The sequence below is a fragment of the Chiloscyllium punctatum genome, chromosome 20 (genome assembly GCF_047496795.1).
Source record: "Chiloscyllium punctatum isolate Juve2018m chromosome 20, sChiPun1.3, whole genome shotgun sequence".
Taxonomy (NCBI): domain Eukaryota; kingdom Metazoa; phylum Chordata; class Chondrichthyes; order Orectolobiformes; family Hemiscylliidae; genus Chiloscyllium; species Chiloscyllium punctatum.
Genome location: NC_092758.1, coordinates 1,416,329 through 1,433,359, shown reverse-complemented (window position 1 = coordinate 1,433,359; position 17,031 = coordinate 1,416,329).

Genomic DNA, 17,031 nt, shown 5'->3' with positions numbered 1-17,031 from the left:
CCAATCTTGTGTGTTGTATTCACTGTCCCCAACGTGGCCTATTCTGCTTTGGAGAAACCAAACATGGACTGAGTCGTCACTTTGTGGAACACCTCTGGTTCATGTGCAGGCATGAGCCCACCCTTCCCGTAGCCAGTCATTTTAACATTCCCACAGTGTCTGTCCTCAGCATGCTACAGTGTTCCAGTGAATCACAGTGCAAACTGGAGGAGTAACATCTCATCTTCAGACGAGGCACTTCACATTCTTCTGGGGTCAATATTGAGTTCAATACCTTCAGATTGTGAACACATTCCTTACCTTTCTTTTTGCTTCACTTGTTACATTCTTTGTCACCCTCGCTCCCTCTCCCCCACCTCAGTGGGACAACCCATTCTTTTCAGTCTGACAGTTAGACAACCCATTGTTCTCCAACACATCTCTTGCACATCCCGCATCTCCACCCTCAAACCCCACCCCTCCAACTGTACCAAGACAGAACCCCCCTGGTCCTCACCTTCCACTCCACCAACCTCTGCATAAACCACATCATCCGCCGACATTTCCGCCACCTCCAAACAGACCCCACCACCAGGGGTATATTTCCCTCCCCACCCCTTTCCACTTTCCACAAAGACCATTCCCTCTGTGACTACCTGGTCAGGTCCACGCCCCCCTACAACCCACCCTCCCATCCTGGCACCTTCCCCTGCCACCACAGGAACTGTAAAACCTGTGCCCACACCTCCTCCCTCACCTCCATCCAAGGCCCCAAAGGAGACATCCACATCCATCAAAGCTTCACCTGCACATCCACCAACATCATTCATTGTATCCGTTGTTCCTGATGCAGTCTCCTCTACACTGGGGAGACTGGGCGCCTCCTAGCAGAGCGCTTTAGGGAACATCTCCGGGACACCTGCACCAATCAACCACACCGCCCCGTGGCCCAACATTTCAACTCCTCCCCCCACTCTGCCGAGGACATGCAGGTCCTGGGCCTCCTCCACCGCTGCTCCCTCACCACCCAACACCTGGAGGAAGAACGCCTCATCTTCTGACTCGGAACACTTCAACCCCAGGGCATCAATGTGGACTTCACAAGTTTCATCATTTCCCCTCCCTCACCTTAACCCAATTCCAACCTGCCAGCTCAGCACCATCCTCATGACTTGTCATACCTGCCAATCTTCCTTCCCAACGATCTGCTCCACCTTTCTCTCTGACCTATCACCATCATCCCCACCCCTATCCACCTATTGTATGCTTTGCCATCTTCTCCCCAGCCCCAACTCCCTCCCATTTATCTCTCCATCCCCGAGGCTCCCTGCCTTCATTCTTGATGAAGGGCTGTTGCCCGAAACTTCGATTTTCTTGGTCCTCGGATGCTGCCTGACCTGCTGTGCTTTTCCAGCACCATTCTAATCGAGACTCTGATTGCCAGCATCTGCAGTCCTCACTTTTGCCTAACCCATTTTCTGCCATTCTCACATTCTGATCACTTAATCTGCACTATCAGCACCCTTTCTCCCCCAGAACTCTAACACACCCCTTCCACTATTGAATAAATGTTGTCCCCTTCCACACTTCACTTCAGCTGTGATGAAGAGTCACCAAAACTTGAAATAGCTCGCTTTCTGTTCTTGGATGTTGCCTGACCTATTGTGATCGCCAGCATTTTTTGTTTTCAGTTGAATACTTGGGACATTGGCATCAGTATTAGGGAAGGAGGGAGCTGTTCCAATGGACAGACTCCACCGAAATCAAGTTGGGACCATCATCTTGGCAAAATGCATAACTAGGGCTGTAGATAGTGCTTAAGCTAAGTAACGTGGAGGTGCCAGTGATAAACTGGGGTGGACAAAGTCAGAAGTCACATGACACAAGGTTGGACTGTTTGACTATAACCTGGTGTTGGGTGACTTCTGACTTTCAACTAAATAGCACAGGAATGGGAGGATGTTCAGTTGTAAGGAAAATTTTGGAAAAAGATAAATTAGTTGGGGTGGGGGTGTGGAAGACTCAGCAGAAGTTATTAAAGTTTCCAGAACAAGTAATAAGAAGGGAATATGGAAAGGATCAGGAAACTAACTTTAGGACAGCAGGTAAAGGGGGAACGATGAGCGGGGGTGGGGAGCAGTCAATACAGGACTGAGGGTGGTGTATTTCAATGTATGCAGTATATGAAACAAAGTAAATGTGTCCATAGCACAGATTGAAATGGGTAGGTATGTGATGTGGGTATCACAAAGATGTGAGGGTGGTGGGCGTTTGGAACGCGTTGCCAGCAGAGGTGGTAGAGAATGACACGGTAGATTCATTTAAGATGTGTCTGGACAGATGCATGAGGAGATGGGGAGCAGAGGGATACAGATGCCTCGGAATTGGGCGATGGGTTTAGACAGTACATTTGGATTGGCTCAGGCTTGGAGGGCCAAATGGTCTGTTCCTGGGCTGTAAATTTTCTTTGTTCTTTGTTCTGTTAGGGCTAAGAGGACAGTGGAGCAGCAATAGTGGGAGTTTCTGGAATTAATTCACAAGGCACAGCAGAAATTCATTCCAAGGAAGTAGAAACAAATGAAGGGGAGGATGAGATAACCATGGCTGACAGGGGAACTCAGGGACAGCATCAAAGCAAAAGAAAATGTATCCAATGTGGTGATGACAAGTGGGTTTGGGAAACATTTAAAAACCAGCAGAGGTTTAAAAAAATGAAGGTGGGAAAATGAAATGATGGATTAAGTTAGCTAACAATATAAATGAAGATTGCAAGAGTTTTTAAATATATAAAAGGTAAAATGGAGGCTAGAGTGGACATTGGACCACTGGAAAATTAGGCTGGAGAAGGAGTGATGGGGAACAAAGGCAAAGCAGAGGAGGCGACTAGTTCGTTGATAATAGTGATTGGAACCAGGTGGATCTTGTTGGATATGAGGTCATTGTTTGTGGTTGTTAACCTGGGCCAATCAGGAAAGCCCTGGCTAACCAATATTAACAGGGGATTCAGAGTCCCTACTTCAGTTTAGGGGAGTGACTTGGTATTACAGTATGTATGTTCCTGATACTGTAAAAAAAACTGTATTAACAGGAGATTAGAATCTTCGCAGTCCAGGGGACTGACTCTGAGCTGGCTGGTCACAACTAAATAATGGGTGCCTTAGTGATAAAATGCTAGTTTCTGTGCAGTCATTTCACTTAACGTTATCTTCACAATGGAAGACACCAGCAGCAGACCAGAACTTTGAGAGTCAGGAGACAGAGGTGAATATAGTTGTTATCATTGAAGAAGAAGGTGCTGGGAAAGTGGAAAGGTCTGAAGATGGATAGATCACTTGGACCAGATGGGTGAGCCCCCAGAATGCTAAAGGAGAGGGCTGAGAAGATTGTGGAGACATTGATGATCTTTCAGGAATCACTTGGAGTCAGAAGGCTGGAAAATGGTGAATGTCCCTGTCTAAGAAGGTAGGAAGGAAGGGAGGCAGAAGACAGGAAGCAATAACTGGTTAGCTTGACCTCCAGTCATTGGTAAGATTTTAGAGTCCATTATGAAGTGTGATAATGTAGAGTACTTGGTAAAGTTGGGCTGGGTCATGTGGGGGTCATGCCTGTCAAATCTGTTTACCTTCTCAAAGAATTTTATGAACAAGTTAGACAAAGGAGAGCCAGTGGATCTGTTTCAAAGATTAGATTAGATTACTTACAGTGTGGAAACAGGCCCTTTGGCCCAACAAGTCCACACCGACCTGCCAAAGCGCAACCCACTCAGACCCATTCCCTGACATTTACCCCTTCACCTAACACTACGGGCAATTTAGCATGGCCAATTCACCTAACCTGCACATCTTTGGATTATGGGAGGAAACTGGAGCACCCGGAGGAAACCCACGCAGACACGGGGAGAATGTGCAAACTCCACACAGTCATTCACCTGAGCGGGAACTGAACCCGGGTCTCTGGTGCTGTGAGGCAGCAGTGCTTTGTTTTCCGAAGGTCTTTGCCCTCAGGTGCACTATCACCTGATGAAGGAGCGGCACTCCGAAAGCTTGTGTGCTTCCAATTAAACCTGTTGGAATATAACCTGGTGTTGTGAGTTTTAACTTTGTACACCCCAGTCCAACAGTGGCATCTCCAAATCGTGACTATTTTCCCATGCAATTCCAAGTTCATTTTGAGAATACAAGAGCAGAGATGTACTTTTGGTGCTGTATTGGGTCTGGTCAGAACGCATTTGGAATATTGTGAGCAGTTCCAAATGCAATTCCTAAGGAAGGATATGTTAGCTTTGGAGGTGGGGGTGGTTAAAAAGAGCCCAGGGTAAAGGGCTTGTCATATGAGGAGCAGTTGAGGATGCTGGGTTTCACTAATTGGAGAGACACCTCCTCTGAGTGAAGGGATGATCCTTTAGAACAGAGATGGAGGAACTTCTTCAGTCAGCAGGTAGTGAATTTGTGGAGCTTATTGTCACAGAGGGCTGTGGAGGCAAAATCATTGTGTCTTTAAGACAGGGGTTCTTGATTAGTAAGGGGATCAAGGGTTACAGGGCGAAGGCAGGAGAATAGGATTGATAAACATATCAGCCATGATTGGATGGTGGAGTGAATGTGATGGGTCAAAGTATTTTTTTCTCTTCTGGGATGTGGGTGTCTCTACCTGGGCCAGCATTTATTGCCCATCCCTAGTTGCCCCTTGAAGATGGGGGTGAGCTGCCTTCTTGAACCTCTGCAGCCCACCTGCTGGGGTTGACCTGCAATGCCATTAGGGGGGGGATTCTGTTCCTATATCTAATTGTCTTCTCTTCATCTAGAAGGACAAGAGTATGGGACCACCACCTGCAAGTTCCCCTTCAAGTCAGTCACAATCCTGACGTAGAATTATACTGTCATTCCTTCACTGTCAGTTGGTCAAAATCCCATAACTCCCTCTTTCACAAGATCATTGGTGTCCCCACATATCATGGTTCAAGAAGTTAAAAATCACAGCACAAGTCCAGCAGGTTTATTTGAAGCACTAGCTTTTGGAGTGCTGCTCCTTCATCTAGCTACCTACTGTGCTGTTAAGAAGGCATATAGTGTGTTGGGTTTTATTGGTAGAGGGATTGAGTTCCAGAGTTGTGATGTCATGCTGCAACTGTACAAAATGCTAGTGCAGCCGCACTTGGAATCTTGTGCAGATTTCTGGTTACCCCGTTAGAGGAAGGATGTGGAAGCATTGGAAAAGGGGCAGAGGAGATTTACCAGGATGTTGCCTGATCTGGAGGGAAGGTCTTATGAGGAAAGGCTGAGGGACTTGGCTCTTCTCATTGGAGAGAAGACAATGAGATGATTTGATAGAGACATACAAGATGATCAGCGGATTAGATAGGGTAGACAGTGAAAGTCTTTCTCCTAGGGTGATGGTGTCAGTTTGTACGAGGGGCATAACTACAAATTGAGAGGTGATAGATTTATGACAGATATCAGAGGCAGATTCTTTACTCAGAGTGGTAAGGGGGTGGAATGCCCTACCTGCCAATGCAGTTAACTCAGCCACATTGGGGAGATTTAAACAATCCTTGGATAAGCACATGGATGATGATGAGATAGGGTAGGGGGGTGGGCTTAGATTAGCTCACGTGTGACATGAGGGCCAAAGGGCCTGTTCTGTGCAGTATTGTTCTATATTGTATGTTCTACTGAAGGGGCAGCGCTCCAAAAGCTAGTACTTCCAAATAAACCTGTTGGTCTATAACCTGGTATTTTAACTTTGTCAACCCCAGTCCATGACTAGCATCTCCTCATCATGGTTTAAGAAGGAAGTTCGCCACCTCCTTCTCCATGAACAATAACTGTCATTCATTCTAGGAATGAACACATCACTCCCTGATTGGCCAGAATGTTTCTGGCTGACCCACAAGTGATACTGATACAGCTCACCCTCTGACCTTTCCCTTTCACACCACAACTGAGAATGTAAGAGCTAGCATGCACTAAATGGCCTCATTCCATCTTCCCATTATCAGACAAGTCAATCCTTCATATCTTTCAAACTGAGATAACTGTCCGGAGCATCATGGCCACTCAGCAACCCTGGTTACTATGTCACCAGATGCAGAGAACTGTTGACCCAGTACCCCCTACCCTGCCATGTTTTCCACGTGGTAACTAATTCCCCACTCCATTTCCTCTGTATGCTCCAGACCCTTTCTCTCCACTCACCCAATATCACCCTCTCAGCAGCAAGGCAGAGACCTTGATTGGATCTCCCCACTCCCCCAACATTTTTTTGCAGCCCCCACCCCCCCACCTTCAAAAACCTTTTCTTTGCCATTTTCTTGCAACTATTAGCATCATTTGTAAATGCTGTTCCTGTGCTGTGTACAATTCGTCATGTATTCAGTGGCCTGTTCAGTGAGTTTTTTAAATATGGGTAACACTTTAAAGTGCTTTCCATTTCTCTGTCTCTGCTTTTGATGAGTTCTCCAAGGAATACTGTGGTAAATTACCAAGGCACATTTTACCTAGCAATATGAGTGGCTGCAGGACTTTGCAATAAATCCCCTTGCGTCTGTTACAGCCTTACTGTGTCAATGTTTGCAGCATTGTATCATGTTCCTGTGTGTCAGCTTTGTTTATGTACTGGCTTGTTCTTTGTCCTCTCTATTTGAGTAAGGTATTTTGAACAATGTCTTTTTTGTTAATGATTTGCAGTCAGTGAGCACAAATCAAATACAGAAGAGACAGAAGGAAGTGAACAGACTGCAGAGAGTCAGAGGAGTAGCAGTTTCTCATGAGATCCAACTGAACTATCTGCTGCTATGTTCTGTGATCTGGAAAACAGAACTGCATTGGGTGTTCTGAAAGTATCAGCAATAACGGCTAAAGAGCTTCAGCAAACTGTTGAGATATAAAAAAAATTAATTGTCTGTGCTCAGTCTCAGCTGTTCTCAAGCCTCACTCTTTGGCAATAGATAAATTCAGCACAGGCTTAGATTTCTGCATCATCTCCTTCACTTTGTCTATGCAAGTTGTTATTCTTTGTTATTCTGATCATTCGCAGATATAAATGAGAAATAATCCCATCCTGTATAGGACACTTTGGGCTGAACCCGGGATTTTTTCCTACCTGTTAGTTTTAGTGAGTTTGGAGGGTTTTTTTAAAACTCTGTGACTGAGTGAGATTTCTTTCTGTATCTTACCAAACCCAACTCATTCACAATGCTCCATAGCAACCCTGTCACTGATTCTAGCCCAAATGTACCACCCACCATTCCCAGAACAACTCGCCACTGAGGTCATACCCTGGACCAGCATCAGCTTCGTATAAAGCCCATTGAGCTCCTGGACAAACATTCTCAGTGCAGATCTGTCCTACACTTAATCTGCCATGTCCTCTGAGATGTTCTGAGCAGATAGGGGAAGCTCTGAATGAGTTTTTTGCTTTGGTTTTCACTAAGGAAAGGGACATTGTTGTAAATGAGAATTTTGAGGAGCTGGGATACAGTCTTGACCAGATCAAGGTTGATGAAGTTGATGTGCTGGAAATTTTGGAAAACATTAAGATTGATAAGTCCCCAGGGCCAGACCAGATTTATCCCAGGCTTCTCCGGGAAGGGAGAAAGGAGGTTGCTAAGCTGCTGGCAAGGATATTTGCCTCCTCACTCTCCACGGGAGGCATACCGGAGGATTGGAAGGAGGCGAATGTTGTTCCTCTTTTCAAGAAGGGCAATAGGGAAATCCCTGGCAATTACAGATCAGTCAGTCTCACATCTGTGGTCAGCAAAGTTTTGGAAAGATTTCTGAGGGACAGGATTTATGACTATTTGGCAAAGCACAGTGTGATTAAAGGCAGTCAGCATGGCTTCGTGAGGGGCAGGTCATGCCTCACAAATCTTATGGAGTTCTTTGAGGAGGTGTCAAGTCAGGTCGACAACGGTTGAGCAGTGGATGTGGTGTATCTGGACTTCAGCAAGGCATTTGATAAGGTTCCCCATGGTAGGCTTATTCAGAAAGTCAGGAGGTATGGGATACAGGGAGATTTGGCGATCTGGATTCAGAATTGGCTGGCTGACAGAAGGCAGAGAGTGGTTGTAGATGGAAAGTATTCTGCCTGGAGGACAGTGTTGAGTGGTGTCCCGGAGGGCTCTGTTCTTGGGCCTCTGCCCTTTGTAGTTTTTATAAATGACTTGGATGAGGAGGTTGAGGGGTGGGTTAGTAAATTTGCAGATGACACAAAGGTTGGAGGTGCCGTTGATAGTATCGAGGGCTATTGCAGGCTGCAGCGTGACATAGACAGGATGTAGAGCTGGGCTGAGAAATGGCAGATGGAGTTCAACCTGGATAAATGCAAAGTGATGCATTTTGGAAGGTCAAACTCGAATGGTAAATATGGGATTAAAGACAGGATTCTTGGAAGTGTCGAGGAACAGAGGGATCTAGGTATGCAAGTACATAGATCCCTCAAAGTTACCACCCAAGTGGATAGAGTTGTTAAGAAAGCATATGGTGTTTTGGCTTTCATTAACAGGGGGATCGAGTTTAAGAGCTGTGAAGTTTTGCTACAGCTCTACAAGTCCCTGATGAGACCACACTTGGAATATTGTGTCCAGTTCTGGTCGCCCTATTATAGGAAAGATACAGAGGCTTTGGAGAGGGTGCAAAGAAGGTTTACCAGGATGCTGCCTGGACTGGAGGGCTTGCCTTATGAAGAAAGGTTGAATAAATTTGGACTTTTTTCTCTGGAGAGAAGGAGTAAGAGAGGAGACCTGATCGAGGTATACAAGATAGAGTCAATATCAGAGACTTTTCCCCAGGGCAGGATTGACTGGCATGAGGGGTTATAGTTTTAAGATATTAGAAAGGTATAGAGGAGATGTAAGAGGAAGGTTCTTTACGCAGAGAGTTGTGAATGCATGGAATGTGTTGCCAGCTGTGGTGGTGAAAGCAGAGTCATTGGGGAAATTTAAGCGATTGTTGGACATGCACATGGAGAGCAGTGAGTTGAGGGGTGTGCAGGTTAAGTTACTATATTTTACATTAGGATTAAACCTCGGCACAACATCGTGGGCCAAAGGGCCTGTTCTGTGCTGTACGTTACTATGTTCTATGTTCTATGTTAGTGCCCTGTGTCCAACAGGGAGATTCTTTGGAATGAGCGGTGAGCTGGAATCCTGGAAAACATGGAACTCTGACTTCCATGTCGAGAATTCTGGGCACCTAGTTTCCTCATGATATGTGATATGACAGACCTTCATGTTAATCCACTTCGTCAACAGCTCTATGATCCCCAACGAGAACCTCACCTTGAACCCGGAACTTCGTTTGAAAACACAGCAAGTTTTTCCCGATGTCAAGAAAGGACTCTCAGGAATTCTCAAACAATTTTGCCACATTTCCTGCTGTAACCCATCTCATTCAGGCCCCTGGAATGTTCTGCTCTATATTATATTTTTATTTCATGCATCTTTCCACCATGGACACCAAGCAATCAGTTACAGGAAGTGGTCACCAATTGTCACCATTAGTTCGTTCTATGTTTCTTTGACTGTTGTCTAACATTCAAGTATCATAATGACTGCTGTACAATGCCAACAAGTGAGAGGGGTCTTGATATAATTTCAGGTGTTGGGTCTTTTTGATATGAATTCCTCAACCAAATACTGAACATCATGGAAGGATTAAGCAGGGTCGTTGGAAGGAGACCATGTCTAGTAGATCAAGGATAAGAATAGGACATCATTTTCAACCTGTTTACCATAGGTTAGGTTTGGTGAGGTGGGAGTGACTGTCTTTCATATCAAGAACCATTTGACTGAATGCAGCATCAAGGAGTTCAAGCAAATCTGGAGACAATGGGAATTGGGGGGAAAGTCTTTGGAGTCAAACCTGGCACATAGAACTCTTGAGGAGTTGTCCAAAAAGTTAGAGTTTGCAATTCCTTGATTCTGGGAACCCTCCAAACATTTCCCTTCCTGTAACCGTTTTAGAGGGTTTGATTGAAATGAAAGAAATAATTACTCAGGAAACATTAAACTATTAAAAAAACATAATCTGGCTCCTGAGTAACTATTCAACAGACCCCCATACTTACCTCATCTGCCTAACACTGCACATCCCGCAGACCCTCCGCTAACAGTCTTTCCCTCCCCTCACCCTGAACACCCGCTGCTCTGGCCCAGTCTTTCTCCAATCCCCTCAAATCTGCTCAGCAACTTTGGGGAGACTGGGCACCTCCTAGCAGAGCGCTTTAGGGAACATCTCCGGGACACCCGCACCAATCAACCAAACCGCCCTATGGCCCAACATTTCAACTCCCCCTCCCACTCTGCCGAGGACATGGAGGTCCTGGGCCTCCTTCACCGCCGCTCTCTCACCACCAGACGCCTGGAGGAAGAACGCCTCATCTTCCGCCTCGGAACACTTCAACCCCAGGGCATCAATGTGGACTTCAACAGTTTCCTCATTTCCCCTCCCCCCACCTTACCACAGTTCCAACCGTCCAGCTCAGCATCATCCCCATGACCTGTCCAACCTGCCAATCTCCCTTCCCATCTATCCACTCCACCCTCCCTTCTGACCTATTACCTCCATCCCCACCCCATTCACCTATTGTACTCTTTGCTACCTTCTCCCTACCCCACCCCCGTCTCATTTAGCTCTCCACCCTGGAGGCTTCCTGCCTCTATTCCTGATAAAGGGCTTTTGCCTGAAACATTGATTTTCCTGGTCCTTGGATGCTGCCTGACCGGTTGTGTTTATCCAGCACCACACTAATCTAGACTCTGGTTTCCAGCATCTGCAGTCATCACTTTAGAATAAGAATTAGGTTTTATCATCATGTGTCCTCTCATACAGGAGTACAATGGCAAGTGTACAACATCACCATAATCCAGCTGCAGCCCAGGTGCAAAAGTACCTAAACAGAAAATCTCAGGTAAAAATTAGAAAAATAAAGGAATAAAGTTAAAAGTTCATTGCGACAGTCCTCCTTAAGGGCGAAGCCATGGGTCTGGATCTGAGTTCTTCATCACCAGCACAAAGCAATCACCTAGGTAAAAACAATGACTGCAGATGCTGGAAACCAAATACTGGATTAGTAGTGCTGGAAGAGCACAGCAGTTCAGGCAGCATCCAACGAGCAGCAAAATCAAAGCAGTCACCTGCCTGGAGTCCCTTCATCGCACCGTCGCTGCAGAAACGTCTCGCCATTCTTCAGCGCCATCTTGTCTCCGTCAGTGACACCGCCACCATGAGACCGTGCTGGGCTGATCTCAGCAACGCAGCTACCACTGAAGCTGCCAGGTCCCACATTGGGCACTGCACCCAAACTCACTCCCATTCACCGGGAATTCAAACACACCCCCATTCCCCAGGAACACAAACTCCCCCCCCCAACACCAGGAACACAAACTCCCCTCCATCCACCGGGAACATAAACTCACCTCCATCCACAGGGAACAGAAACACACCCCCATCCACCGGGAACACAAACTCACCCCCAGCCATTGGGAACACAAACTCACCTCCATCCACCAGGAACACAAACTCAAATCCTTCCACCGTCACAGCTGCCAGAAACAAACCTTGCCTCTGACGCGTTGGTCTCCTTGCTGCTGTCTGAGCTCTCCACAGAAGGTAAGTGAGGTTAAAGTGAAAAAAACACACCAAGAAAGCAGAAACAGAAAGTAAAAGTGGATGGAGCAGATGATCTTTGGGCTCAGGACCCTACCCACTACACTGCTACTCTGCGCCATCTTGACCAGAAGACCATTTCACCTAGTCCCTGACCCAGGACCCCTTTCACACTGTTAAAAACAACCTTCTCCCTCACAGACCCTATCATGATTAGATTAGATTCTCTATAGTGTGGAAACAGGCCGTTCAGCCCAACACCGCCCCTTCGAAGAGAAACCTACCCAAACCCATTCCCCTACCCTATATTTACCCCTGACTAACGCACCTCAAACTGTGGGCAATTTAGCTTGGCCAATTCACCTTATCTGCACATTTTTGGATCGTAGGAGGAAACCCGAGCACCCTGGGGAAACCCACTCAGACACGGGGAGAATGTACAAACTCCACACAGACAGGCAGGAATCGAACCCAGGACCGTGGCACTGTAAGGCAGCAGTGCTAACCACTGAGCCATCGTGCCACTCATCACATCAGAATAAAAGTGGTCAACACTTTCCTAGCCAAAAGCAAAAACTCTTCTATGAATAAGATGTTTCCTTTTTACATATTTAAAAAAATTCTCTTCAGTTATATCAAGAGTAAAGAGATTACTCGGAAAAGGATTGGGCCTTTCTGTGGGTGGAGCCAGTGCATGTGAATGAGGTCTTAAATGAATATTTCTCATCTGTATTCACAGAGCAGAAAGACATTGTAACTGGAGATTTGATTTGGGATGTTGAGGTTCTAGAACACATTAAGATTATTAAGGAGAAGGTTTAGACATTTTAGTAACCATGTACATAAATCCCCAGGGCCTGATGGGATGTATCCCAGGCTGCTATGGGAGGTAATGGAGGAGATTGCTGGGGCTCTGGTGGAGGTTTTTTCCTTTATTCATGGGGTAAGGCCATCACTGGCTGGGCCAGCATTTATTACCCATTCCTGATTAAGAGTAAACCACATTGCTGTGGGCCTGGAGTCTCATGTAGGCCAGACCACGTAAGAATGGTATTTTCCTCCCTAAACTACACTAATAATTCAGATGGGTTTTTCCGATAAACAATAATAGATTCATGGTCACCTTTAAACTCTTATTGCAGATTTTTATTGAATTCAAATTCTACTATTTGCCATGAGTGGGCTTCAAACCAGACCCTCATTCCTGATGAAGGGCTTATTCCCAACACGTCGATTCTCCTGCTCCTCGGATGCTGCCTGACCTGCTGTGTCTTTCCTGCAACACACTCGACTCTGATGTCTAGCATCTGCAGTCCTCACTTGCTCCTAGCACAGATAGGCCGGATAATTACAGAGCAGTTAGTCTGACATCAGTGACAGGGAAATTATTGGAAACAATTCTGAGGGACAGGATTAACCAATACTTGGAAAGACAGGGATTGGTCAGTGTTGGTCAACGTGGATTTGTTGGAGGGAGATCCGGTCTGACTAATTTAATTGAATTTTCTGAAAAATGTAACAATATATCAACGGGGAGAGTGCATTTGGTGTGGTTTACATGGATTTCAGAAAGTCTTTGACAAGCTCATGAGGGAGTACTGAACAACAAAGGGACCTTAGTGTATAAGTTCATAGATCCCTGAAAACATCAGGATTTGTGGACAGAGTGCTGAAGAAGGCATGTGGAATGTTTGCTTTCATTAGCCGGAGCATAGTACATAGCAGCAGGAAAGTCTTGTTACAAGATTATATAAGGAGAAAGTGAGGACTGCAGATACTGGAGATCAGAGTCGAGAGTGTGGTGCTGGTAAAGCACAGCAGATCAGGCAGCATCCCAGGAGCAGGAGGGTCGGCGTTTCGGGCATAAGCACTTCATCAGGAAAGTGTCCTCACTTTCTCCAAGTTTGGTGTTTGTTGCTGATGAAGAGATGGAGGGCCGAAGGGCCTGTTTCTATGCTGTGTGACTCCATACGGAGAAGTGAGAAGCTGTTCAAAATTGCATCACCTCCACTCCAGAGCTAAGACCAGCTCAATCTCAGCTACATGCAGACAACACTCAGGTGAACACATACGCAGAGACTGAGCTTCAAACCACCGTCATTGCATCGAAAGCACCGATGAAGCTGAGGTAATTATCTGGATACATAGGCCCTGTCACCCTGCCCACCTCCCCCCAACTCCCCCACCCATTGATGATGAGGTTCAACATCACCTCCACTTCCTGTTGAACCTTTGGCTGGGACTGCAGTGTCTGTAGCAACACACCATAGAACTGATGTTAAAATCACATCAGTCATGATGTCATGGAATTCAGAGCAGGCTCAAAGGGCCGAATGGCCTACTCTTCTTCATTGTTTATAAATACCTCAAGCCCTGTTCCAAACTCATGGTTTACAGGGCAATGGTGTTAGCAGCCCAGCAGAATGTACTGGGACGTGGACAACAGACAGGAGACATGTGAAATGCTGACAGAAAGATCATTGCTGCAAAATCTCTCTCAGATCAGCATGCCAAGTATCACGACAATGGTTACAGGCAATCAGCAGCATTGAGTTCTCACACCACTCCTGTGTCTGACACAAGACTTCTTAAACCAAGCTCTGGACTTGGAGCTTTCCTGTGACAGGTGGTTACGGAGCATAGGAATCAAGGACAACCAGAAAGCTTCCCTGAGCAGAAAGATAACATTCCCAATCTCTCAGCCATCTTCCCTCACACTGCAGAAGAAGCAACTACAAAAAACCCAATCATTTTGAGCAATTCTGGCAGGTGGGTAGAGCATGGAGAAACCTCAGGTTCCCACCAACTTGATTCAGCAAACTCCACCCAACCATCACAGACAGAGTAAAGAACAGCTTATTCCCTTTAGGAGCCACAACATCAGACTGGAGAGGGTCATTCTCCATCCCAGGGCACTGCCTAAGAAGTCAGGACAAAGTGCCAGCTACATTTGAATGTTAGACCATCGTTACCATGTTTAACAGAATTAACAGAAATATGAATGTGGGAATGTATCTGGAGTTTAGAGCCAAACATTACAACTGGAGTTAATCCGAAAACAAAAACTGAAATTGCTGGAAAAGTTCAACAGGTTTGGCAGAATCTGTGGAGAGAAATCAAAGTAAATATTTCAGATGCAAAGGTCCTTCCTCAGAACTGAGGGTAGCTAGGAAACGGTTGATTTTTCTTTTATTTTTCTTTTTTTTAATGCTTATTTTTTCCATAGCACCCATGTGTGTGTGTGGGTGAGAGACACAAGGTGCATGAATCTTTATTCAAATTTACACCACCAGGAAGAAAAGAAACACTCAAGTGGCCTGTGACAAGCCCTGCCCTTCACATCAAAGGGCAATTCTCTGTGATCAAACAGTGAAGGCGAGGGTAGGGACTAAATCAAAATAGAGTTGGAGAGGGAAATAATGCACTCTACTCCCTGTGACGCCCACCTTTCCCTGACAGTTGATTTTTATTCAGAAAATAGGATGCAGGGGAGGGGTAAGGAATTAATGATAGGTGGAGACAGAGCCCTAAGAGAGAGAAAGACAGACAAAAACATGGATAATGGTCAGCCTGGGAGGGTGAATAGCTGTTAATGGGGACTGTTAGTAGATAACAATGGGTAGTGTGTAATAGCAGGCCATGGATAACGAGGCCAGGCTTATGGGGGTAAGGTCTAAGACATGGCAGAGATCAGGTCCTAAAGTTGTTGAACTCAATATTGAGTCCAAAAGGGGTTAATTGTAACTCAGACTGAAGGAAAGGTGCTGGACAGGTGTTGTTGCTGCAAATATTTTCCTCTTTATTGGTTTTACTTTAAATGTCACTCATTGAAGAATAGATACATAAAATTAAATATACAAAACCAGTTGCACAATCCAATCTGAGGAAAATAATTGAAAATCGCCTGTGAGTCACTGCTGTCCAAATGACCTGTGTCAGTTTGCTTAGTGCACCCTTTCAATGGATTGAATCTATTTGAAATCCATTATAATGTCTGAGAAAAGCGCTCAAAATGTGATAACTGTTTCTCTGATAATGTCATGCAATTTCCAAACGATCAGATTTTTCTACAAGTTGCTAATTCAGTGGGATATAAAATCCTGCTTGCTTATTGGTTTAAAGTCCCTTCTCTGTTCTGAGAATGGGCCATAGAGTAACAGAGATATACAGCACAGAAACAGACTCTTCAGTTCAACTCCTCCATGCCAATCAGATATCCCAACCTAATCTAGTCCCATTTGCCAGCACTTGGCCTATATCCCTTTCAACCCTTCCTATTCATATACCCATCCAGATGCCTTATAAATGTTGCAATTGTACCAACCTCCATCATTTCCTCTGGCAGCCCATTCCATACATGCACCATCCTCTGTGTGAAAAAGTTGCCCCTCAGCTCCTTTTATATTTTTCACCCCTCACCCTAAATACACCCTCTAGTTCTTGAGTCCCCCACCCCAGGGCAAAGACCGTATCTATTTACCCTATCCATGTCCCTCATGATTTTATAAACCTCTATAAAGGTCACCCGTCAGCCTCCGATGCTCCAGGGAAAACAGCCCCAGCCTGTTCAGCCTCTCCCTGTAGCTCAAACCCTCCAAACCTGGAAATATCCCTGTAAATCTTTTCACAACATCCTTCCATTAGGAGGGAGACCAGAATTGCATGCAACATTCCAAATGTGGCCTAACCAATGTCATGTACAGCTGCAAGATGACCTCCTAATTCCTGTACTTAGTATTCTGACCAATAAAGGAAAGCATACCAAACGGTCTCTTCACTGGTCACTGGACCATAAATGTTAACTCTGATTTCTCTCCAGAGGCTGCCAGACTCGCTGGGATTTTCCAGCACTTTGTGTTTTTGTTTCAGTTTTCCAGCATTGTAGTTCTTGCTGTTTTCTTCAGATTGTCTAGTCATTGACCTCCCTACTCTATATCACTCTATGGTAATTGGCTGTTATGCTTATCGACAAATACAACAGAAGGAACTTCTCCCTTGACTGCGAGGCTTTGGCTTGACTTTAGCACACACAAGATGCAAAATAAATTGAAACCTTTCCGCCTGTAATCGTTCTTCACCAGTGCACAGGTGCATTTGCACAATGATACTTTGCAGTTGGAATGGACACTCATCCAAATTCATTCATTGTCGCAAAGATCAGCTGCCATTGCCCTGGAGTCACTGGTTACATTAAGCTTCATTTTAATTGTTGCTGGAAATACTTCATAGAAGTCTATAAATGTAATTAATGTTCCTTAAAATCAATCATTTCTCATTTCCCATCCTCCACATCGATCTCCACACTCATGACCAGCTGTCTTTAGAAGTTAACTTTCCCCCTGTTGTTCTGTTTCATGTCTCCTTAAGCCACAGACGACAAAATTACTGTTTCACTGTCACAATAGCTCTGATGCTTGTAACCTTTGGCTCAATAAACTTTTTAAAA